The sequence below is a fragment of the Tupaia chinensis genome, unplaced genomic scaffold (assembly GCF_000334495.1).
Source record: "Tupaia chinensis unplaced genomic scaffold, TupChi_1.0 Scaffold140308_1, whole genome shotgun sequence".
Classification (NCBI taxonomy): domain Eukaryota; kingdom Metazoa; phylum Chordata; class Mammalia; order Scandentia; family Tupaiidae; genus Tupaia; species Tupaia belangeri.
The window spans coordinates 917,711-932,079 of NW_006200185.1; the positions used below are offsets into that span (position 1 = coordinate 917,711).

Consider the following 14,369-nt stretch of genomic DNA (forward strand, 5'->3'; position numbering starts at 1 on the left):
CAATGAACAATCATAAATTATGATAGGAGAATATATCTGTGTTCCAATCTTAAATGATGAAACTATGATACTAAAGAAGTCTCCATTGACTGAAATATGCCCGTATTTTAATTTTTATGTTATTTTAAATGGGCACTGAAGAGCATATAGTCTCAAGAACTATCTAGATACTCATCTTAGGGTTCTAAAGAAATAGCTTCTCTGTCAATACACAAGCCTAATGCCCAAGCAAAAAAGTGTGGTAAGACTCCCGGGAATATGGAAAGTAAGCCAGGTTAAGAACTACATATACTGGTGACTAAATTTCCTCTTTTCCAAGTTATTAATTGTGACCATTTTTTTTCCCTTCTAGGCCTGGATGCCTGAGGTTTCCCCCTGATATTAAAAGGCAATTTGGTACTAGAAGTAAACACTGAAGATAAAGCAGAACGATGAAGACTAGGTACGTGAAAATCGGGTTTTTGAACTGGAAAGACCTTGATGAAAGTGTAGGTTAAGGCTCTAGTTTTATTTGAGATAAAAGAAACCCAAAGCAAAATCACAATACTGTGTGAGCCTTTCTTCTAACTAAGCAAGAAGAAAGGCAGCCATATTTCCTGACGCCTTTGTCTCTTGAGCACATTTTTTTCACACCGGATGGGCGGGAGAAGAGCGCTTGGCGGCAGTGTTAACTGCAATTACCGGAGCAACACTGCCATCATGAGGAGCTCTCTAGGAAAAGCCCCAGACCTTTCTCCCTAAAACGTTTGAAATGGTCCACTCCGTTTGAGAAATTGAGAGGGTGAGTGGGCCCCGGTCCTGAGCTGGATTTCAATTCCTCTTCCTGAGGCCTACGTGGAGCTCTCGACGTGGAGTCCGGGCGTTGGACCTTACCCATGGGAAGGAAGGCAAGACAAAAGTCTGCAGCTGCCAGGAAGTCCAAGCACAGGAAGTTGTGGGGTGGAGTCTTGGTACCCTCCCAATGTGGGCGGGACTATAGGAAGCCACCAGCAGAGAAAGTACTGGGCCTGAGGCTATAATTCTCTTTCTGTACCCCTTAGAGCATGAGGGAGGCTGTCACGTGGTGTTCCCATGCTCTGGGCCTGGGCCCTTTTTGGTAGCAGAGTCAGAGTGCAGAGGAGAGAACAATACCAGGACTCCATTTGCTTGATAGTGGTCTCAGGTAAAACTAAATTGCTTGGAGGTAGTAAGGCCTTGAAGAGAAGTGGAACCACCCATCCAAGCCAAGAAGGGTTAGCACTTCTAGGAAGACACACTGCGCACAAACAGATGAGGACCAAAAACAAATGAAGAGGATTGAAGATGAACCCACATTTTAAGTCTTTGTCTACCGGAGGTGGCATTACGTGTGACCTCGCTTCACTTCTTCATACATAGCAGGTACATTGTAAAGAAGCATGATTGTTTCTAGAAATGCAAAAACAGCTGGTAAAATTTAAAAATATATCAGTATTCCAAAGAATATTTAATGATTATTTAAAGAGCATTCAACCTACAAAGGAAGAAGTCTTGTTTTAACATTCAAAGTACAAGGGAATTTGAACATTATTTTCTCAAAGTACATATTACGTGTTGAAAGTGAGGGTATAAGAATGCATAGCAAGCACATTTTTCTTGCTTAACTGTGTTAAGGTACCATTTGTTTTCTACTTAATAATTTCTAAAAATTAGAGTTTTTTGCTAGCAATGGGTATTGTAATTTCTTGGAGTAGAATGGTCTTCTAGAGTAAAATATGAAAACATTTTCAAGCACTAAAAAAATGTACATCGATATTCGGTATGCAAAGATTATTAGGCAGTGTTGAAGACTGTAGAAGTACTCTCAGAATGTGTCCAATTATGTTTAAAGAGAGGCAAAGAAAAAGGGAGGTCCGGCAAAAACATTCACAGAAAATGCATGTGATGGATTTCAAAAAAATTTTTGCACCAAAGTAAATTTATATTTTAATTCCATTTTTCCATAAATTTTCTGAAGTCCCTAGTAAATATTGTTATACCACATATATATTAGGTAGATCCATCTCTATATATGTAAACATTTTAAGAAATGGCCTACTTACAGTTGTAATCAATGTGTTCCAACTTGAAATTTTCAGTCAACAAATTTATGTCTATATTGTATTTATATTTATTTAGGAGACATTAATGAAAGATTATAGCTGTATGTAAAGGATGTGACTGTATCTGCCAAAAAGTCATCTGAGTGTCTGAATTTCAGAGATAACCAATTTCAACCTTCGCTTACTGAATTTTGTTTTGTTTCCTTACAGTTTTTAAAGACAATTTTAAGATTAAAATTTGGTATAATTTTGAAAAATATAGAAGAAGAAAGCATAATGTTATGAGGCATAAGCATTTTGTGCCTCTTTCTATGTTAATTTGAGAGAGAATTACTATTTAGTTTGAGAGAGAGAAGAAGAGAGAATTTGTGTGTGTAATAATGTCAGCATAGTAATGATTAGGCAAGACAGGTCTTAAAATTAAGATTATTAAATGGTGGCATTAGAGATTTTCTATGTCCTGTGTATAAACTTTTTTAAAATCAAGAAACTATTTAATGAATGGATTAATCAAGACGCTCGTTGCAAATGTGTCTAAAATCTAGATCTTACAAATATTTCATGATAATTGCAATTATCCACTCATCAGAAGTAAAGAATTTGGATATACAATACACTTATAAATCCAACTTAAATGTAAATTTACTGTAGTATATTACCATAAATGTAGAACTTTTATGGGTATTGAAAGAATGGAAATAAATATGCAAGAGGTTATGATGCTTAATACCAGATTTTATGACAGCACTTTTTCTCTTGATCAGCACATGGTTATTTTCTGTTATTTGCAAGCTCCATACCATAGTTAATTTACTTTTTAAAAATAATTATTTATTTAATTTAATTTATAATTATTATTTAATTTGACCAGAGAGAGAGAAACAGGAAGTGAATAATCAAGTCGCCAGGTCCCATACTAGAACCATGGTCGGCCATGTGAGAGTCCAGCACCTTAAACAGCATGCCACCTGCCAGCCCCTCATAGTTAATTTATAAGAGAGCACTGTAAGACTGATCCCTGGGACTCAAATCAATGGCACACACATACATAATAGTCATTAAGAAATCATTAAAGGTCATGTGAGATGCATGGGAATTTGTTTGTGTTCCAATGTTAAATGATGAAACCATGTCCATTATGATTGGAACTTATATAAATTAAAGTATATGTGTCACCTTAAGGGGGACATTGTTTGGAATTCAGACTTAATAGCTACCTGAACCCTCTTAGGGTTCCAGTCATGGATGCTCACAACTAAACACTTATAAGGCCTAATGGAAAATGGAAGACTTCCAGGGGACCTGACAATGAGACAAGCCATGTGACCTGGTTCCTAAATTTGCTTTTCTCTAGGCTCTTATTTCCATTTTTTTTTTTTCACTTTCTTAGCCCTGGATCACTAAGAATTGCCTATTGAAGTATGGGAAAATGCTGATGACCAAGGCTGAATGAAAAGAAGAGCAGACCTAGGAAGCATTAGTAGAATGGAAATGGAGTTCTTGAAAACAAAATATGGCTAATGAAGCCAGGGCTCAGTTTGATTTCAGAGCGAAACCTGGAGCAAAAAGTGTATCCTAATGAGCAAACTTCCCACAAACAAGGCACATAAAATAGCAAGGAGCTTTCATTTCCTGGCTCCTTTGTCTCTTAGTGGCTCCTTGCTTTTTGTTTTTATTTTTTTTTCAGGTGGCTTTTTTTTTTTTCAGAATGAATGGGCCAGAGTAGAAGAGCCTGGGGGGTGGGGCGGGCAGGACTTATCAGCTTTTCCAGAGTAATGCAGCCATCAAGAGGAAGTACAGTATTAGCAAGGATTCCTGCAAGGCCTAGCAGTTGAGAAAGTAAGGGTATTTAGTGAGGTAGAGTGGAGCTTGGTTCTCAGCAGGCCTCATTTACATCTGAAGTCTACCTGGACAAAAGCAGGATCCTGGGGAAAAGCTGATGAGTTGAGGTTAGAGGAGGTGCCAGGCTTAAGTGAGTAGCTGCCAGTCAGGTTAAGGATAAGAAGTACTGGGGCCCAGATGTCCAACAAATGAGAGTGAGGCTTGAATCATTCTGATCCTGTTTGGGGAAACTTCTGGGCATTTCTCTTCTGGCCTTGTCCCTTGGAAAATGAGGAAGTTGGGCTGGCACAAGGAGTTGGCAGTATTAGAGTATGATGGGGAAATCTTCCAGGTGACATCTAATAACAGTTCAGGTGTGCTTTCTAAAATGAAGGAATATTATTCTGGTGCATCACTGTAATTGTATGATTACCACCTGAACTCTGATTACCTAAGGTCAAACTATAATATCTACTAGTGAGCTGCTAGTAAGGAGTATGAGGTCCCTGAGGAAATTGACTCTCCTGATACCCATGCCTAGTTGTTCTCGAATGTGTTCAATGATCTCAATTACTCTATGCAGGTATAAGGTGACCTCTGACCTCTTCGAGCTACCTCATCTAGGCAGGTGACAGAGAGAAACCCTGTATCAAATGAGTTAACCTGCCTGCTTTGAAGTAATAGTTTGATTTGTCCATATGAAGAATAGGGAAGTCAGATGTGTGAAGATTGTGCACCATATCTGAATTTGGCAGAGAGGTAATCTTAGTTCTGGAATTCCTCAAGCTCAAGAATTTCATATTCACACACATTTTGATTTACATTAAGAGACTGCATTTGGACAAAGAGTGGATAGAAGCCTGAAGCTGCTCCCAGGAATTCAAGAAAGACACCATGACCAATAACAGATTGTAACTATTACCAATTCTTAACTACTGTTCAATCATTGATACTCATCTCAGATCTATAGCTGTTTTAAAATGAAAGGTTAAAAGGAAAACCACCCAGCAGAAAAGATGGCAAAAGTGAGAGCCACCTATTTCTATTAGTAAAGGGCTGCAAATTCACGAGTACCAAAGTTCTGCACTATTCCCAAGGTACTGTACTAATACCAAAGTAATTCAACAAGCTCTCCCAGAATGCCCTTCTCTCATCATAACCCTGAGCAAGCCACTGAAAATAAAGCCAGTGATATTACCCAGTTTGTGTAATCATTGGTAGAATTGGATAAGAGCAGGGGCCAGTAGGTGGTGTTATGGTTAAAGGTGCTGGATTCCCACATGGCTGACCAAGGCAGTTTGAGTCCTGGACCTGGCAGCTTGCTTTCTCACTTTCTGTTTCTCACTCTCTCTGTCCCTCTCTGGCCCAATTTTAAAAATAATAACAAATGGAATTAAATAAATAATTAAGTCTTTTTCTTTCTTTCTTTTTTGGTTTTGTTTTGGAGAGGTTTTTGCTATAGGGTACGTTTGCTCACCAGAGAGACAGAGAGACAGAAAGCAAGAAATCACCTCCCCCAGGGGGGATGGCCACACTGCAATCCCTTCTCCTCCATTCTCCTCTCGGGATCTTGGGCACGCATGCACACGCGCCCAGCGTCAGTTTTAAGCCACCGGGTCCGGGACACGAACCGCTGTCGACTGCATGGGAGTCCAGCAACATAGCCATTACGCTAACTGCTGGTCCCAATAAATAAATAAGTCTTAAAAAAAAGAATTGGATAAGATCCTCCCAGGTGAGCATTGTTTATTGGGTCACCTCTTTAAAGATCAGTTGACCAACCTCTGTTAACTTTTCATGAATGCATACTTTTTGTCTAGAGGCTTTGTCTCTTGAAAGTGACCACACAGTTCCACTCTCATGGGAAAGTAGAGAGGTGGGGCCAAAGAGGATCACTGAAGTTTCTTTTGCAAGGATGGCTGTGGGGAGAGGCAATGAATCCATTTTCCAGGTTTAGTTACAGCAAGTTCAGCTATAGCAGGTAGTTTTTTTTTTAAGCCTTTGAAAAGATTGAAATCTACTCTTTAAGTCCTTAGCAGGTAAGATGTCTACATCTTTAATTTAGGGCAAAATCAAAATGTCAGAACTTCCAAATTAAACTGTTCTAGTTGCCTAATACAAGGAAAACAAAATGAAAAAAGTCGTTCTCTACTTAGTACATTTCTTTGCTTGTTACTTATTACATACATAATTAAATCAGGTTGAACACATAAATGTATAGATCCAAAGAAGCACGTAAGCACAGAAAAAAAATTTAGAAAGCTTACAACCATTTTGGAGTTATGTTTCCAGTGGTTTGTATTCAAGTTATACTTGTCTGAAATCTTGAAATGTTGAAACTAGAAATATCTACAACTGAAAATTTTAAAAATAATTAAAAGCATCATCCCAATATGTAATTGAGAAAAGAACATGTTATAAGATGTATTTTTATTTGAAAAATGGAATACTTTTCATACATGCAACATTTAAAAGCTTTGCTCTTAATGTGTATGCAAACAAAATGGTATTTACAAATTCTGCTTAACAGAAAATCCACTTTCTGAAGCATCCTTAATATGAAAAGATTTGTTTGATATGAGACCTGAAAAATCTATGATAGAAGGAAGCAACTCAAACTACAAGGATATTCCACATATATCATGTAAGTAAAATCCATATCAAGAAACTCTTGACAACCTGTATACATGTACCCACGATGTACAACTATATAATAAGTATAAAAGAACAGAGTACAACAGATCAACTATTAGTGGAATGTTTATTCAGCATCTTTTTATTTATTTATTTTTTGGAGAGGTTTTTGCTATAGGGTACATGCGCTCACCAGAAAGAGAGAGGGAGAGAAAGCGAGAAATCACCCCCAAGGAGGAATGGCCACACCACAATCCTTCTCCTCCATTCTCTTCTCGGGATCTTGGGCACGCATGCACACACACCTGGCGAGTTCAAGTCACCGGATCCGGGACTTGGACCACAGTCAACAACATGGAAGTCCAATGACATAGCCATTATGCCAACTGCTGGTCCCATGTTTATCGAGCATCTCAACTTAAAAATATTTCTTGAGCCAGCATGTGGCCTGGTATTTATGATGGCTGGATCCCATGTGGCTGACTGTGCGGTTTGTATACCAGACCTGGTGCCTTAAAAATCATGTCAGAAAACATACAATGCATGCCCAAAATTTCAAAGGGAAGAACAAAGAAGGGATTATTGGCTTGATCACACCCCATAGAAAGGGTGTTTTCTCACTCCCTCCACCCTCTCTTTGGAGAGCGTGCATACACACTGGAAAATTTTTTTTAATAAAGAAATATATGTATATATAATTTCTTTTCTGCTATTTATTTGTTCTATTTACTGATTGTTTCCCAGATGTATGTTATTACAATTTGGGCAGCAATGAAAGAATGCTATGAGACTTAATCATAAAAAACTCTCAGGTTCCTCATGAATAGTTAATGCTGTTGGCAAGTTCTCATTGTCCAGTGTTGAATAAGAATTCATGACACCAAACTCAATGTACAGTGACTAGAATATTTGAAAGAAAAATTGGAAATATTTCTCTGTGTTTATGTGTGTTTAGCATTGTGCTTAGGATTATAGTGAGTATATTAATGAGATGTATACCAAATCTATTAAGGTAAATAACATCAGTTCTTGTGAAGCGTTGCATATCAGTTTTTAAATATTTAAATCAATATACCCATCACTCTGCTGATAATGGTTCTCTTGGGAAAGTAGGATTTGGTATAAAGTATTTCCATTTGTTCTTTTCTTTTTTTATCAATTATTTTGTTTATTATTATTCTTAACTTGACAGAGAGAGAGAGAGAAAGGAGAAAGAAATGAAAAATGAGAAAGCAAGCCTCCAGGTCCAAGACCACAGTTGGCCATGTGGGAGTCCAGTGCCCTAACCACCATGCCATCTGCTAGCCCCCCCCATTTGTTCTTTTTTTTGTTTTGTTTTGTTTTGTTTTTGAGAGGTTCCTGCTATAGGGTGCGTGCGCTTGCCAGAAAGACAGAGACAGACAGAGAGAGAGAAAGCAAGAAATCACCCCCCAGGGGGGCTGGCCATGCCGTAATCCCTTCTCTTCCATTCTCCTCTCAGGATCTTGGGCACGCACGTACACGCGCCCGGCGTGAGTTTAAACCACCAGGTCCAGGACTTGAACTGTGGTCGACTACGTGGGAGTCCAGCGACATAGCCATTATGCTAACTGCTGGTCTCCCCCGCCATTTGTTCTTGAGAGATCGTGTAATCTCAAGAGATTTTTCAAGGAGCTAGTAATGTATTTGTAATGTGAAGATATGTGTAGAAGAAATTGGTGAAATTGGTGAAAATTTGATTTGACCATTTGAGACCTAATACATTTATAACTCTTAACTGATCACAGAAAAGAGGAGGATTCAAGACACTGGGTTTGAAAAAAGCCTGGTCTCCTTGTGATCTCATTGCATTTTATTATACATGGCTGACCTGTCCAGTTTTGTAAACAGGTATGCTCAATTCTAAGAAATACAAAAACTGAGAGATAACATGAAAAATATTCCATATTCCAAAGAATAGTTAATGGTGTTTGAAAAACTCTCAAACTATATCAGTGAGGAAACACTTGGGGTGCATGGTAATTGGGATATTTGGTTAAAAATATATACTTGAGAATGTATGGCAAAGGCATTTTAAAAGTTATTTCTTGTTTTCATTGAAGTTCCATTTATTTTTGGCTTTATAATTTCCCAGAATATGAACAGGTGGCCAAAAACAGGTGTAATATGGAAGAAAAACCTCTTTCTAGAATGAAGTGTTCATAAACAGGTGTTATTTGGAAGAAAAACCTCTTTCTAGAATGAAGTGTAAAGAAATTTTCAGCTGGAAAAACTATATATTGATATAGAAGCACCCATTTCCATATTAGATGTTACAGAAGACTTTGTATAAAATGATTCCAAGTATGGGTCAAATTAAAATTGAGGTGAAACAAATATGCATATGTATGTGTATAACATGTAGTGTTTTTTATATATGCTATTAATAAAATCTATAAACAGGGTGGGACCAGCAGTTAGCATAGTGGCTATGTCGCTGAACTCCCATGTAGTCGACTGTGGTTTGAGTGCCGGACCCGGTGGCTTAAACTCACGCCTGACACGTGTGCGTGTGTGCCCAAGATCCCGAGAGGAGAATGGAGGAGAAGGGATTGCGGCTTGGCCATCCCCTCGGGGGGTGATTTTTCGCTTTCTGTCTCTCTGTCTCTCTCTGTCTTTCTGGCGAACGCATGCGCCCTATAGCAAAAACCTCTAAAAAAAAAAAAGAAAAAAAATTATATAAACAGGGCAATAAGAAACATTTTTCATACTATTTACTAAAAATGACATGAAATTTTTATATACTATTGTCAAACTGCTCAGAAATCAGCAGTACAGTTTTCTTAGGGAAACTAAAATGTACAAACATGCAGTTTTAATATAAATAAATTGTTGTGTATAAATGTAAATACAAAACTATTGAAAAGAGTACAAAGGGACCAGCAGGTGGCAGGGTGATTGGGGTGCTGGACTCCCGCATGCCTGACTGCAGTTTAAGTCCAGGACTACTTGGCTTGAAAATCAAGCCTGTCATATGTGTGCACATGCCCAAAATTCCAAGAGGGGGCTAGAGGAGAAGAAGGGATTGCGGTGCGGCAATCCCCCGAGAGTGATCTCTCACTTTTCCTCTCTCTGTCTCTCTCCTGCGAGTGCATGCTCCCTATGGCATAAACCTCAAAAAAAAAAAAAAAAAAAGGAAAAGTGTAGAAACACATAATTTAAATGGTTATCAGAGGTCTGAATGGATTTTATGACAATGCTTTAATCTTTAGCAATGCATGGTAACTTCTAAGTCCGTGCCAAGGAAATGGTTTTAAAACTTATGTCTAAGAGATAAAAAGTAACACACGAGCACAAATGCACATACACACACTCCTACACACCCAGTAAAGTAATAGGAAGCATTTGAAGGCCATTTATGACATGGAAAACTGTGTTTCCCAGTGGTAAATGAAATCACAAAACAAAATTCTTTAGTAACTTATGATTAAAATATATATATTATGGGATTCAGTAGGTGGTATGCTGTTAAGGTTCTGAACTCCCACAGACCGACCATGGTTTGAGTTCTGAAGCTGGCTGCATGTGTGTGCATGCATGCCCAAAGGAGTAGAATGGAAGGTAAGGGATTGCGGCATGGTCATCCCCCTTGGGGGTAATTTTTCACTTTCCCTCTCACTGTCTTTGGTGAGTGCACATGCCCTATGGTAAAAACTTAAAAATTATATACATACATATATATAGAGATATAGATAGATAAAACATGTTTGTATCTATGGATACTTCAAAAAGTTTGTGGAGGGACCAGCAGTTAGCATAATGGCTATGTCGCTGGACTCCCATGTAGTCGACCGTGGTTCGAGTCCAGGACCTGGTGGCTTAAATTCACGTCAGGTGCGTGTGTGTGCGTGCCCAAGATCCCAAGAGGAGAATGGAGAAAAGATTGCGGCGTGGCCATCCCCCTGGGGGTGATTTATCACTTTCTGTCTCTCTGTCTCTCTCCGTCTTTCTGGCTAGCACATGCGCCCTATAGCAAAAACCTCTCCAAAAAAAAAAAAAGTTTGTGGAAAAAATGGAATTAAAGAATGAGTATGGGGGCCAATATGTGATGTGGTGGTTGAGGCACTGGACTTCCACATTGGCCCACTGTGGTTTGAGTCCCAGTCCTGGTGGCTTGCTTTCTCACTGTTCCTCTTTCTTTCTCTGTCTCTGTGGTCAAATAATAATAATGAATGAAGTTAAATAATTTTATATAAAAAAATGAATATGAGGCAAACCAGTAGCATGGTACTTAGCTAAATCCTACATGGCCAATTGGCCAGTTCAAGTCCTGAACTGACATCTGTGAAAAAAAAAAACCAGGTATGTTGTGTATGCATGCCCCGAATCTCGAGGAAAATGGAAGAAAAGCGATTGTGGTGTGGCCATTCTCTTTGGGGCATGCTTCAAACCCACCCCCCACCCCCCATAAAGGATATGCTTTTATAGCACGCTTAAAGAAATAAGAATGATTATTTGATTATTTTGGCTCAAAAATTTTTTTGAAATCCATAGGTACTTCATAATGTGTATTTTCCATGATGTTTTTGAAGACCTCACATGTATCTTGCCATGTAAGTTACTGTATAGCATATAGTGATGAAAGCTATTGAGTGTTCCTCTTATGGCTCCAGTCAAATGGCTGCCAATAATTCAACATATATGCTGTAGGAGAAGGAGAATTGCTTAGGAGCCTTAGAAATGAGCCAGGCAAGGACAGAGATGGTTCTCCTGGCCTTGAGTTTCCAGCATTTCTTTTTTTCCTAAGGCATAAATTTTGAGGCTTGCCCCCAAATCTGACAACTTGGTCATTTGAGAAAATATGCCTGGGGCCAGCAGTGGCATGGAGGTTAAGGCAACTGAATTACACATAGTGAACTCCCTGGTTTGAGTCCCAGATGGTGACTTGAAAATCACACTAGATGCATGTGAGTGGATGCTCAAAAACCAGAGAGGAGAATAGAGAAGAAAAATGCAGCATGGCCAGCCCCTCTTGGGGGGCAATTTTCTCTCCTTCTCTCTATCTTTCTCTCTCGGGTGCACACATCCTCTATAGAAAAAAAAAAAAAGAATAAAATAAAATAAGCCTGATAAGGATGATGGTTTCAGCCTCAGTTTGATTTCACATGAGAACCTAAAGCAAAAGTGCCACAGCATGATCTGGTTTCTCCAAACTGGGAAAAATGAAAGGCCCCCATGTTTCCTGGTGGCTTTGTTTCTTGGTGGCATTTTTTTTAGATAGGAAGGGCGGGAGAAGAGGGCCTAGGGAGCTGGATTGTCAGCATAAGTGAATCGCTACTGCCATCATGAGGAAATAGTTTAAGCACACCCTACACTATATCGGTTCATTACCCTTAGGACTTCCAGTTCAGAAAGGTCAGTTCACTGTAGGTACTGAAGATGCCCTGGCCCAAACTGGGACTCTCGGGCTTCTCTGAGTTATTTCAATTTCTTTTTGTATTTTTGATTGAGGAGATCTTTAATGTCTTTGGTTAAATTCTTTTTTTTTTTTTTTTTTTTTTTGTAGCTGCTGTGAATGGAATTGCTTTCTTGATTTCTTCATTTCCTTTTCAGATAATTCATTATTGGCATATATGAGGGGATTTAAAAAATTTATGGAAATAGGTATTATGAAAAAACCTTGTATGGATTAAAAAATGTTTTGCACCAAAATAAACTTGTACTTTGGGGCCAGCAGGTGGTATGGTGTTTAAGGCTCTGGACTCAGCTTGAAAATCACACGGGGTGTGTTTGAGTACTTGCCCAAAATCCCAGGAGGAGAATGGAGAAAAGGGAACTGTCGTGTGGTCATCCCTCTTGGAAGGTGATTTCTTACTTTCCCTTTCACTGTCTCTTTCTCACTCTGGCAAGCACACATGCTCTATGGAAAAACAAAAAAACAAAATTAAAAAAAGTACTTAAATTTTGTTTTACAGTGAAAAGTTGATGTTTCCCTGTAGAAACACTACTTATTTTTGTATCTTGACTTGTATCCTGCAACTTTACTGAATTCATTTTTTTTTTTTTTTCAGTTTTTGGAGAGGTTTTTGCTATAGGGCACATGCGCTCCCCAGAAAGAGAGAGAGAGACAGAAAGCGAAAAAAGACAGAAAGGGGGAATGGCCATGCCTCACTCAATCCTTTCTCCTTCATTCTCCTCTCTAGATCCTTGGCACGCACACATATGCGCCCGAAGTGAGTTTAAGCCACTGGGTCCAGGACTCGAACCGTTTAGGCTACGTTGGGAGTCCAGCGACATAGCCATTAGGTCAACTGCTGGTCCCATAAATTAATTATTACTTCTAGTAATAGTTTTGGTGAAGTCTTTGGGGTTTCCTATATATATATATATATGGGATTATATCATCTGCAAACTGGGAAAATTTGACATCTTGCTTTGAAATTTAGATGCCTTTTATTTATTTTTCTTGACTGACTTTGTAGAATGAATTTGGGAAAATTTCTTCTCTTTTGAGTTTTTTGTAATAATATGAGAAGAATTGATATTAGTTCCTTAAACAGTGGAATTCAGCAGTGAATTAGTCTCTTCCTGGACTTTTCTTTGTCTGGGTACTTTTTATTACTGATTCAATCTTATTACTCATTTTTAGTATGTTCACATTTTTTACTTCTTCCTGATTCAATCTTGGAAAATTGAATGTGTTCAGGAATTTATTAGCTTTTTTCTGGGATTTCCAAATTGTTGGCATATAGTTATTCATAATAGTCTCTAGGGTGCTTATTTCTGTCCTGTCAGTTATAATGTCTCTCTTTCTTATTTGAGTCTTTTATTTTTTCTTTCTTAGTTAATCTAGCTAAAGATTTTATCTTTAAAACAGTCAACATTTTATTTCTTTGATATTTTGTATTGTTTTTTATTGTCCATTTTATTTATCTCTCCTTTGATCTTTACTATTTCTATCCCACTACGTATTTGGGGTTTGATTGGTACTTATTTTTCTAGTTCCTTGAAATGCAAGGTTGTTGATTTGAGATCTTTCTACTTTTTCAACACGAGTTAATTCCTGTAAACTTCTTAGTACTGCTTTTACTTTATCCCATAGCTGTTGTATATTGTGTGTTGCATTTCCATTATCAATTGTCTCAACAAATTAAAAAATGTTCTTCTTAATTTCTTTGTTGGCTTATTGATTGTTTGAGAGCATGTTGTTTACTTTTCACTTATATGTATAGTTTTTAAAGTTCCATTTATTTCCAGTCTTTTTGCACTGTAACTATAAAAAATGCTTGCCCAGAGCTTTTGGAATAACTTAAAGGAGTCAAGGAGGCCCAGTTTGGGACCAGATCTTGCTTGGCCTCTAGGCTGAAAGAACCTTTTAAAACTGAAAGTCCTCATGGGAATGAAGCAAATGTAGAGCGCTTTGAAACTATAGCCTCACGATGGCAGTAGTGCTCCAGATATACTGATAGTCAGCTGCCTTCTCCCGCCCATCCTGTCTGAAAAAACGCCACCAAGAAAGAAAGTTGTCAAGAAACATGGCGGCCTTGGATTTTTCTAAAAGGTATAAATTCACAGGACAGAAAAAATAAGAAGCAACAGCAATGGCAGTATTTAGAATCTAGAAAAAGCTGGAGAAATGATAAATGAATAGGGGATGAAAGAAAAGTTAGTCCTGATCCAGCAAAGGGAAAGTAGAGAACCAACTTGATTTAAATCAAACACACATGCACCTCCCCCAAGGCTTAATAATTGATTTCACCAGTTACAGGGATTTCTCTTGGTAGAATAGCTGGTACTAAAATATGAGGGATTTTGGTTTTAAGATATTGAAGCAACAGTTAGGAACTTTTGGCTCTGCCTACGATAAAAAAAAAAAGCCAGAGAAAAGGATTATCT

General features: G+C 38.2%; 1 long non-coding RNA gene across 5 annotated transcripts in view; it reads left to right on the forward strand.

The window, feature by feature from the left end:
• Positions 1–815: 815 nt before the first annotated feature.
• The window catches only part of LOC102484854 (uncharacterized), a 36,681-nt gene continuing 23,127 nt past the window's right edge, over positions 816–14,369 (forward strand). For 2 of the 5 annotated variants that reach the window (XR_003546872.1, XR_003546873.1), the window contains exons 1-2: positions 819–1,380; positions 6,412–6,525. This is a non-coding gene — a long non-coding RNA (uncharacterized LOC102484854). Of the gene's footprint in view, positions 1,381–6,411; positions 6,526–7,995; positions 8,024–8,628; positions 8,654–8,703; positions 8,982–14,369 lie in introns of those variants that run through there. The other 3 variants (XR_003546871.1, XR_336619.3, XR_001371449.2) reach the window with 3 other exon arrangements.